This window comes from Mus musculus, chromosome 1, assembly GCF_000001635.26.
Source record: "Mus musculus strain C57BL/6J chromosome 1, GRCm38.p6 C57BL/6J".
NCBI classification, from domain to species: domain Eukaryota; kingdom Metazoa; phylum Chordata; class Mammalia; order Rodentia; family Muridae; genus Mus; species Mus musculus.
Genome location: NC_000067.6, coordinates 56,996,808 through 57,008,894, shown reverse-complemented (window position 1 = coordinate 57,008,894; position 12,087 = coordinate 56,996,808). Strand labels below are relative to the sequence as shown.

Sequence of the window (12,087 nt, the reverse complement as noted above, 5' to 3'; positions counted from 1 at the left end):
TCAACTACTTGTTCATACACTTTCCTTCTGGATTTTTAATTTAACTTTCAAGACACAGGTTAACAGAATTGTTTCTACATTGTAATTCTTTCTCTTTTTTTTATCACCCATTAATCTTAAAGTGCGACATGGCAACAATGCTTCCTAGTTACAAGGAATCTTAGAAATGAATATTGTGAGGTCAGAGAGGTGTGAGAGAGGGATATGGGTTTGGATGAACATTAATTCTATCAAGATGTGCAGAGGAAGAAAGTGAGCAAGCACAGAGGACAATAGAGACAATATTAGCCTATTGAATTTTTAAGGAACGTGTATTCACTTTTAATGTTTTGTATGTATGTGTGTGTGTGACAGAATGGTGTGTGTGCCATAGCATGTATAAGGTACACACAGGACACCTCTATAGAGTTTTCTCCTCCCACCTTTCTGTGCATTTCAAGGATCAAACTCAGGTCACGAGTCTTGAGCAGCAAGTGGTTTTGCTGACTGTGTCACCATGCTGGTCCAAATTTAGTATTTGATGTTGTTAGAGTTTTCTAAGAGCCATTCCAAGAATGTGTGGTCATTTAGCCAACTCATTTCTAATTTGCAACTTCAACATTTAGTTTTAAAATGTAATATACTAGACTCCTCCAGTTCCCCGCCCCCCTTTGGTTGGAATTTCAGTTAATGCAGAAATTTGTTTTAAGTACACAGATCTTAACATCTATAGCTTTAAATACACATGGCATTTGATGTTTGTGGATTTTTTTTTCTGATTTTGTCTTATTTATTCTCTTAAAATTTGGAAATGTGTACCTTCGTTTGGTTTGAGCAGCATTTCCTTTTGAAGGTTGTGAGAAGTGACTGCTGTCACTGGAGGGAATGGGTTATCTATGTGTTCTGCAGCCATTACCAAACAAAAACAAACAAACAAACAAACAAACAAGAAACAAACGTGAGATATGAGCTGATTCCTCTTAAGCAAAATGCTAACAGTTTAAATCTAGCAAAATGTAAAAAGGATGGAATATCATGGTCAAATAAATTTTAAAGAATGCAAGGATGACTTCATGCTTTAAAATTTCAATCAACAGGAGCTGAAGAGATGGCTCAGTATTTAGGAGTGTCAGGTTTGATTCCCAGCACCCACATGGTGAGCACTGTATACATACATGTGGTACATGAACATACATTCAGGCAATGAGACATATGGACATAAGTTCTGGCGAAGATTGATACTCATAAAATAAAAAGAAATAAAATCTCAAAAGAAATTGAAAATATCAACTAACAGATTTCACTGTTTGCAGAATTAAAGGGAATGTCCAAAGGATTGTTTCAACTGATATCAAAATCTTATTTGACAAAAATTAATTTTAATGTATGATAAAAATTTCAGCCAACTACAGATGAGAGAAAATAACCGGCTCCACTAGTGTCTTGCTTGCAATAAAAGTGTGGACATGGGGCTGGAGATATGGTTCAGTGGTTAAGAGCACTGACTGCTCTTCTGAAGGTCCTGAGTTCAAATCCCAGCAACCACATGGTGGCTCACAACCATCCATAATGAGATCTGATGCCCTCTTCTGGTGTGTCTGAAGGCAGCTACAGTGTACTTACATATAATAAATAAATAATACTAAAAAAAAAAAAGAAAGAAAGAAAGAAAGAAAGAAAAGATAAAAGGAACAAAGCTTTTTAGCCAGGCCTGGTGGCGCACGACTTTAATCCTAGCACTTGGGAGGCAGAGGCCAGCCTGGTCTACAAAGTGAGTTCCAGGACAGCCAGGGCTACAGAGAAACCCTGTCTTGAAAAACAAACAAACAAACAAACAAAACAAAAAAGTGTGGACACAGTGATCAAAACGTACATTTACAATTCAAAAAAGTGTTGTGGCACCGACAGGACAATTCACTTGTGTCTAATGCAGCAGAGATAAATGGTCTCTGTCCCAATATCACTTTCCTCAATCATTTGATTTAAAGACCAACATTATCAAACCCTTAATCCTCTGTAATCTGGGTAATATTGGACCTTCCTATCACATTAATCTCTGTCTCATGAGTCATCATTGATTACTAATATAAGCTAACCACAAAAACTCTTCCTTGTTCCAAAAGCGCTGAAGAGCACATTGGGCTTTAGCGGATGCTGGCAAAGGCATTAGACATCTCCTCGTGCTCTGAAAACTGGCCAGTTCTTTCTAAGCCTCTTTCCCTCTTCTCAACGCTTTATTTGAGTATCTCAAACTTAGGTCCCAAACTGCAGTTCTAGGTGGCTTCTCAGCTCCGCCCCATCATGGCCGTCCTTGTACAGCTTTTTCCCAGTCCTTTTCTGAAGCTTGGTGCTGCTGAAAGACAGGGCGTCCAACTGACAGCTGGCTCCTGACCTGTGGAGCAGCTCCCTGGAGCTCAGGCATAGGTGTAACTTCCGGTTCTTTTCCACCCCTGCGCAGTCTCTGCACCACTTCTATGGCTGAGATTTCTGGATGGTTTGCTTATTGATCAATAGACTGATTGAGTGAGAACTCGAACTCACTATGTGACCAAAGAAGAAATTTGAACTTCAGATCGTCCTGCTTTCATTCCCCACATTACAGATGTTTGCCGCCATGTCAAGGTTTATGGTGTTCCGGGGACTAAAGCCAGGGCTTCATACTTGCTGGGCGGGCTCTCTACAACTCCACCTCCCACGGTACTCTACCATCAGTAAGCGATGATTCCTTTTCATTTTTCTTTATTTTCTTGGTCATTTTTTTGTTTTAGATGAAGTCGTGGGTAATTGTTTTTCAACTTCTATCTTATGTGTTGTTTTCAACTAACACTGTAAATGTACTGATTATTTCAAACAACAACTTTTTAGACATTACCTTCCAGTCTAGAAACAGGTACAATATAGAGGCAACAAGTCCTTTTGTCTTTAAATGGCTTAAAATACAGTGAGGAGTGCAGACACATAAACTGATGAGCAAAATACTAGATAATATAATTTGTCTGAGTTGTTGGAATGTCTAAAATATCTTAAATATGGTGAAATACAGTTTTGTTGTTGTTTGGCTTCATTTAGGGTATGCATACATACATACATACATACATACATACATACAGTAGAAGGAAGAAAAAAACTTTCATAATTTCTATTTGTGATGATGGCAGGCACCCCTTGTTCTAAGATAGAAGAGAACTTTCTCCTTGTGAGGATAATACTCCACACAGACACAGCTATCAAGGCTGTCACATCACACTCAGTTTTGACTATGAGTAGCTTCAGGTAGTCAACAATCTCACCCACTTTTCTGAATATAAAAAGGATTGAAAGTGTGATTAGTAAAGCCTATTAATTCAAGAAACTTGGAGGTTGTGTAAGTGTCCAGACCTTGGGGTTCAAAATACATATGGCAGTTTTGTTTCTATTGAATTTCTGTGCTTAAATATTTCTGGGTTCCTTCCTTCCTTCCTTCCTTCCTCCCTTCCTCCCTTCCTCCATCCCTTCCTTCCTTCCTCCCTCCCTTCTTCCCTTCCTTCCTTCCCTCCTTCCATCCTTCCTTCTTCTTTGTTCTTCCCCTCTTTTTTTCTCCCTCTTTCATAATTTTGTCATGTATATTCATTGCACATGTACTGCATCACTAAGGGCATTTTCACACAAGTATACCTTGTAAGTTACAAATATCCATATATATATATATATATATATATATATATATATATACTCAGTATTTTAGAGAACACTTAGATATGAATTTTTGCAGCTAAAGAAGAAAATGATTTTACACACTGAACTCAGTAATTCCTTGAAAGGGTGTTATTCCCACTCAAGACAAACAATGCTTTTTATAACAATACAGGATACTTAATGAATTTTTTATTGGAATGATATTTGGATTACACTATTGATTTGCCACATGTGTGACTGTTAAGATTGTTTTGTTTGGTGTTTTATTTTTAAAATCAAATATTAAAGTTCATAATTATAATAATTATGATTATATCATTTCTTCCTTCTCCTTCCTTTAACTCTCCTGTGTCCCCATTTCAAATCCATTCCTATTTTCTTTAATTGTCAGTTTTATGTATATGAACATAGAGAACTACAGCCAGCTGCCTTCAACTGCTGTTGCTCTCTTGTGCATAGTTTCAGGGCTGGGCACTTGGTACTAGGTAACAGATTAGAGGCTTGTCCGTGAGAAAAAGTAATTCTTTGTCTCTCAGCACTCATTAATTGCCTGTCCATCTAGTCTCAAGTGAAGCACTATGAGATCTCTTCCTTCCAGTTAGCATGTCCTTTAGTGTTATCTTTGTCGGGTGTTAGTTAGGTAGCCATTCTGTTGACGTTTGACAGATGTGGCTTCCCAGTCATTTCTAGGAGATACAATCTCACTGCAGACTTTTTCATCCTCTGGTTCTTGCAATCTTTCTGCCTCCTCTTCCCCAGCCATGTTCCCTGGATGTTGGCCATGCCATAGGCAGGGTTAAATCAGGAGGGCATACAGGGGGGTGGGCTGATGCAGAGGCTCTGCAGCCTGGCCCAAGCCTGGAGGTTGGAAGCCCAGCAGCAGATCTGTGGGACAGGCCTAGATCTGAGGGTTGGTGAGGGTATGGGCAGAGTAGAAGCAGGAGACATACCAGACTGGGCGAGAATGAATGGGCATCTTCCAAGCATCCAGGCCATCCTTGGAAGTCCGACATGGCATGGGTAGAGGTGAAGTCAGTGGTAGTTTGACAGTTTCTGATCCATTTTCTAAACTTTGATGTTTGACAGCCTGTAAAGGAAAAACTCTTAGTATAGTTTTGATTTGTAGTTTGCATCTTATAGCATCGTCAGAGTTTTTGTCAACTTGACACAAATCTAGATACCACTGAGAAGAGGAAATCTCATCTGAGGAATCGCCTCCATCAATTTACCTATAGGAAAATCTGTGTGAGCGATTTTGTATCGTTATTTTTATTTTTGATGGATGTAGGAAATGTTTTGGGGGGGTTTGGGGGGTTGGTTTGGTTTTGGGTGTTTTTTTTTTTTAAGAGAGAGAGAGAACATAAAGGTGGCTAAATGGAGAAATATGGAGTAAACAGGAGGACTTGGGGGAAGGGAAATAATCAACATCTATTTATTTAAAAAATTTTAATAAATTACAGCAGATCAAAATGAGCAAACCAGGGAAAACAAGCCAGTAAGCAGAGCTTAGCTAGGGTTGTAACTGCTGTGATGAAATACTCTGACCAAAAGCAACCTGGGGAGGAAAGGGCTTATTTCACTACACAGTTCATAGTTCATCATCAAGAGCACTGTGGGTAGGAACTCAAGCAGGGCAGGAGCTGATACTGAGGCCACGGAGGATACTACTTACTGGCTTGCTCCTCCTGGCTTGCTCAGCCTGCTTTCTTAAAGATTCCAGGACCAGCAGCCCAGGGATGGCTCCACCGACAACAGGTGGATCCTTCTACATTGATCCCTAATTAAGAAAATACCTTACAGCTGGATCTTAAGGAGGTGTTTTATTTAAAAAAAAAAAAAAGATTTTTATTTTATGTGTATGAGTACACGGTAGCTGTCTACCAGAAGAGGGCATCAGATCCCATTACAGGTGGTTGTCCCGTGAAGTTGCTGGGAATTGAACTCAGCACCTCTGAAAGCACAGCCCTTGTTCTCAACTGTTGAGCCATCAACTCTCTAGCCCCTGGAGACATTTTCTTAATTGAAGCTTTCTTCTCTCTGATGACTCTAGCTTGTGTAGAGCTGACAGGAAGCTCGCCAATACAGCAGGGTTTCCCTGGTAGTCTGTTTTATTCCAGCCGTTAGGTTTCTGTCTTGGCTTCCCTAGATGATAAACTTAAGTCCTTTCCTTTCCTCCTTAGGTTACTTTAGGTCTGTATTTATCACAGCAACAGAAAACAACTGCTTTCCTATTTTTAAGTATTTACATTTTCTATAGAATATCTTGTATTTTTAAAGATTTGCTTATTTTTGTTTTATATGTTTGACTGAATGTACGTACGCATACCAAGTGTGTGTCTGGTGACTGCAGAGACCAAAAAGAGCATTGAATCTCCTGAGATGGAGTTAGAAACGGCTGTGAGTTGCCATATGTGTGGTGGGAACTAAACTCAGGTACTCTGCCAAAGCAACCAGTGCTTTTAACCTCTGAGCCATCTCTCAACCTTTGTGGGATGTCTCTGTCTTAGGATTTCTATTGCTGTGAAGAGACACCATGACTATAGGAACTCTTCTAAAAGAGAATATTTAATTATGTCCAGCTCACAGTTTCAGAGGTGTAGTCCATTGTCATGGTGTCAAGAAGTGTGGCAGCATGCAGGCAGACATGGTGCAGGAGGAGCTGAGAGTTCTCCATATAGATTGTCAGGCAGCAGGAGGAGAGAGTTGACTTGAGCTTCTGAGACCTCAGAGCTTACCCCTGTAGAGAGAATATCTTGTGTACTGTATGGATGAATCACTTGTCAATTAAAAAGTCTATGCCCTGTATGGATTAGGCTAGAAATAAAAGGTAGAACATCTGGGAAGCAGAAAGAATTCTGGGATAGAGCCAGGCAGAAAATTCACCCAGGTAGATGTAAGGAAACAGATGCATGGTACCTGAGTATAGGTAACCAGCCATGTACAGAATGTAGATTAAAATAATTAGGTTACCTTTGTTATGATTTAGTAAGAGAAGAGCCTAGCCATACGGCTAAGGTATTTGTAAATATGTTTTGAGTCTGAGCCTTACTTCTGGGAGAACAGGAAATAACTTCTACACACCCCCCAGTGAAACACTTTCTCCAACAAGGCCACACCTCCTAATAGTGCCTCTCCCTATATGAGTCTCTGGGCACCATTTTCATTCAAATCACTCCAGTCTCTCATCATTTTCTCCTGGGTGATTGACAGTCTTCTCACTGCTTCATAAGACTTGTAATTATGACGAATATTTCTTTTCTCTGCAGATAAGTTCTATGTGTGGGTTCAGGAAGTAGACTGTGATAGGTGATGCTGCAGAAGGGAAGGGTTTATAGGAACAGAAGGGACAAAGCAGCACAGATCCCTCTGCTCCCTTATTTTTGTCCCTGTGTTCTTGGGGAAATGTGAAGTGGAGCAAATCCACACTCTGTGGAGCTCATTCAGCCCTGGGAAGACAGTTCAGTATTTGAAATTCATTTTGGAGGCACAACAGAGGTGTGTTTTTCATTATGCCACAAGGATTTTCACATTCAAGAGTATAATGACCAAACTTAGCCTTCAAACCACTGCAGAAACATCACATGTTTCTTATACGTATCCCCCGGGCTCCCCCCCCCCACACTTCTCTCTGGTTCCCATGTACCCATCAATGGACCTGTTCATAGAAGGGTAGCTTTAAAAATCTTTTAAAACACAACTGTAGCATGACTCTTACCCACAAAGCAAGTATGACCACTCTCGAATCGTAGAATTTTTCTAGCACCGCAGATAAGGAGGCGCTGAGTGTTAATAGTATAAGATGGGTCTCCTTGTATGTGCAGTGCTCTTCCAAGCCCAGCTCTCAGCTCTCTGTACCTGTCAGGCCTCGAGTAAAGAGCTATGGACTTGAAGTTTAGGAGGGTAATTAAATGCAAAGTTCTTCTGTGTCACTTTAAGTTGAGAGTGAGTGCTAAGTCAATGAAGACTGCCTTGCTCTGTTTCTTCGAGGAGGGTTCCACTGTGTCAGTGAGGGCATGCAAGATGGCTGGCAATTCTCCACTCCCTGCCCTCAGACTGAGCGTGGTAACTCTAAGGCTTCCACAGATTTCCCAGCCTGGAGAGGGATTGTTGCTAAATGAATTTAACTCTATCAGCTAACGGCTACATGAATGCAACTTGTCTTTTAGAAAACAAAGATGAAATAGGGTCTCTGTGTTCAGGCTGTCCTGGAATTTGTTATGTATCTCAAGCTAGGTGGTGATTCATGATCCTCCTGCTTCTGACCCCCAAATTCTCAGGTAATAATCAGGTAGCAAAGTAGGGAGGGATAGTGTGTGTGTGTGTGTGTGCACATATGTATGTGTGTTTGTGTATGTATATGAAGAAGCATGTGTGTGTGTGTACATGTGCATGTGTGATGAACAAGTGTGTGTGAGTGTGTGTGTATATACCTGGCTGAGATTTCCAGCCAAGAGCTCTTCTGAATTCTTTCCACACCTCCTAATATTCTCATTACCCATTTCTCAGATAGTTTTAAAAACAGAAGAATAGGGCCCTGGAGATATGGCTTAGCAGTTAAGAATACTTTCTACTTTTTCAGAAGATCCAGATTCAATTTACATCACCCACATGGAGGCTTACAACCATCTCTAACTCCAGTCTAGGAAATCTACTGCCCTCTTCTGGCCTCTGTGGGTAGCAGTGCCACATGTGGTACACAGACAAGCATGTAGACAAAACTACCTTGTGGTGTTTAAAATAAGATTGGCATCCATAGGCTCATATGTTTGAATGTGTAGTCCTCAATGGAACTGTTTAGGAAGAATTAGGAGGTGTGGCCTTGTTAGAGGTAGTATGTCATTGGCGATGATCTAATGCCATACTCTGCCATGATGATCGTGGACTAACCCTCTGAAACTGTAAGCAAACCACCAATTAGCCACTTTCTTTTATTTTTTTTAAATTTTTATTAGGTATTTTCCTCATTTACATTTCCAATGCTATACAAAAAGTCCCCAATACACTCCCCCAACACACACACTCCCCTACCCACCCACTCCCACTTTTTGGTCCTGGCATTCCCCTGTACTGGGGCATATAAAGTTTGCAAGTCCAATGGGCCTCTCTTTCCAGTGATGGCCAACTAGGCCATCTTTTGATACATATGCAGCTAGAGTCAAGAGCTCTGGGGTACTGGTTAGTTCATAATGTTGTTCCACCTGTAGGGTTGCAGATCCCTTTAGCTCCTTGGGTACTTTCTCTAGCTCCTCCATTGGGGGCCCCGTGATCCATCCAATAGCTGACTGTGAGCATCCACTTCTGTGTTTGCTAGGCCCTGGCATTGTCTCACAAAAGACAACTATATCTGGGTCCTTTCAGCAAAATCTTGCTAGTGTATGCAATGGTGTCAGCATTTGGACGCTGATTATGGGATGGATCCCTGGATATGGCAGTCTTTAGATGGCCCATCCTTTCTTCACAGCGCCAAACTTTATCTCTGTAACTCTTTCCATGGGTGTTTTGTTCCCAATTCTAAGAAGGGGCAAAGTGTCCACACTTTGGTCTTCGTTCTTCTTGAGTTTCATGCATTTAACAAATTGTATCTTATATATTGGGTATCCTAAGTTTTTGGGCTAATATCCACTTATCAGTGAGTACATATTGTGTGAGTTCCTTTGTGATTGGGTTACCTCACTCAGGATGATGCCCTCCAGGTCCATCCATTTGCCTAGTGTAGTGGCTATTCCTGGTTGTCAACTTGACTATATTTGGAATGAACTACAATCCAGAATTGGAAGGCTCACCAGTGACCCTTATCTGGAGGCTTGGAGATCCTTATCTGGATCTTGGTATGGAGATCTTGAGCCATAGTGGCTATGGATTCCAGAAGATTAAATCTCCGAGTTTAAGGAACACACCTTTAATCTGGGCTACACCTTTTCATCTGGGATTAAGGGTGTGGTGGAACACACCTTTAATCTGGGCTACACCTTCTGCTGGAGACAATATAAGGACATTGGAAGAAGGGAGTCTAGCTCTTGCTCCTTCGCCTGCTTGCTGCGTGAGAACGAGTAACTGCTAGATCCTTGGACTTCCATTCACAGCTGCGACTGAACCATTGTTGGGAATTGGGCTGCCGACTGTAAGTCATCAATAAATTCCTTTACTATCTAGAGACTATCCATAAGTTCTGTGACTCTAGAGAACCCTGACTAATACACCTAGGAATTTCATAAATTCATTCCTTTTAATAGGTGAGTAGTACTCCACTGTGTAAATATACCACATTTTCTATATCCACTCCTCTGTTGAGGGGCATCTGGGTTCTTTCCAGCTTCTGGCTATTATAAATAAGGCTGCTATGAACATAGTGGAGCATGTGTCCTTCTTACCGGTTGGAACATCTTCTGGATATATGCCCAGGAGAGGTATTGCTGGATCCTCTGGTAGTATTATGTCCAATTTTCTGAGGAACCACCAAACTGATTTCCAGAGTGGTTGTACAAGCTTGCAATCCCACCAACAATGGAGGAGTGTTCCTCTTTCTCCACATCCTAGCCAGCATCTGCTGTCACCTGAATTTTTGATCTTAGCCATTCTGACTGGTGTGAGGTGGAATCTCAGGGTTGTTTTGATTTGCATTTCCCTGATGATTAAGGATGTTGAACATTTTTTCAGGTGCTTCTCTGCCATTCAGTATTCCTCAGGTGAGAATTCTTTGTTCAGCTCTGAGCCCCATTTTTTAATGGGGTTATTTGATTTTCTGGGGTCCACCTTCTTGAGTTCTTTGTATATATTGGATATTAGTCCCCTATCTGATTTAGGATAGGTAAAGTTCCTTTCCCAATCTGTTGGTGGTCTTTTTGTCTTATTGAAGGTGTCTTTTGCCTTGCAGAAGCTTTGCAACTTTATGAGGCCCCATTTATCAATTCTGGATCTTACAGCACAAGCCATTGCTGTTCTATTCAGGAATTTTTCCCCTGTACCCATATCTTCAACCACTTTCTTTTATAACTTGCCTTGGTCATTGTATCTCTTCACAGCAATAGAACAATAATTAATACAACTATATACATAAAAATTTAAATAAATAAACACTAAAATACTGTAAAGAACCCAAATACCAAGTACAACCAACATAGGGTGATGACTTTCCTTCCAGTCTCTGTACCAATAAAACAACAGATACATGTGTGCATGCACAGACACAACCTGGCACTCAACACTTGCACACCCCTAACATAGGGGATAAGCTAGCACCAGATTCCAGATTTAAGATCCTGTGTGCCGCCAGGCACAGTGGTACACTCTCTTAACTGCAGCTCTCCTGAAGCAGAGGTGGCCTGGTTTAAGACCAGCCTGGTTTAGATAGCTCCTTCCAGGTCATCCAGATTACATAGTGAGATCCTGTCTCATAAGCTAACAAAGAAACAGACAGACAGACAGACAGACAGACAGAAGTGTGAAGGGAAAAGCAGTCACGACACCGTCGTGAAGGTGGCACACTCGTGACCACACTGACAAGAAAGTCAGGAAACCTTACAGATCTTAACGAACATCACTTGAACAACTACCACGTGTTAAGCAGCATATGAAGAGGATGTGTATGAGAAGACATGTTAAGTCATTTTCTGTCACCCAGTTTCTTTGTCAGGTAAGCCATGCTACTCTTTGGCTTTTGCATTTGCCACAGTCTCAGCTGGACAATATACCACGCTAAATAAATAGCTCACATTTGTCAATACTCTTGAGTGTCACCAGGCCACCACCTTCTCTGGTGGGGATTGTAGAGGAGCCTTCTACCTGATTCTCCTTCTCTAGCACCCATCCCATGCTGCCTGTTTCAAACAGTAGCCAAGATGACCTTGCTGAACATTACATCTTTGTCTAATCACTCCATCAACTCTCAGAAGACAGCCCAGACTCCTACAGCCCACAGGCCCTGTCCCTCCCCTTCCTTACCCTTCAAATGCTCTTTGTGCACTTTTTGTGACTCCAGCCAGACTTACCTGCTACCTATGCTCTGGACATCCCAAGCACCAGCTGTTTCTTCTCCTCCTCCCCTACACCCATTCCTCCCTCTAGACACTCACTTGCTCTGGTTTCTAAAAACCACTTTCTCAGAGGGGCCCTTCTGAACCAAAACTAGCCTATGCAAATTAACATATGCAAAATTTCATATGCAAAAACTTTCTTTGTTTATTGTGCCTCCAGTTCTCTTATTTTTCTTTGTATTAAAATAAATCACCATAAGATAGATAGATAGATAGATAGATAGATAGATAGATAGATAGATAGATAGATAGATAGATAGATAATCTTCGGTTTTGTTTTTCTTCTCTTCTTAAAAGAACTACCAAGGGCTTAGGGCACAGTTCAGTTGGTAGAATGATTGCTTAGCACATATTGGGTCCTGGCTTCAACTCCTATCACCACATAAACAAAGTATGTGAA

General features: G+C 41.1%; 1 long non-coding RNA gene across 2 annotated transcripts in view; it reads right to left on the bottom strand.

The window, feature by feature from the left end:
• The window catches only part of Gm38484, a 40,016-nt gene extending 33,625 nt beyond the window's left edge, over positions 1-6,391 (bottom strand). For both annotated transcript variants that reach the window (XR_865432.2, XR_373424.3), the window contains exons 1-2: positions 6,239-6,391; positions 4,605-4,741 (exon numbers count right to left, since the gene is read on the bottom strand). This is a non-coding gene — a long non-coding RNA (predicted gene, 38484). The remainder of the gene's footprint in view (positions 1-4,604; positions 4,742-6,238) is intronic.
• Positions 6,392-12,087: the final 5,696 nt, after the last annotated feature.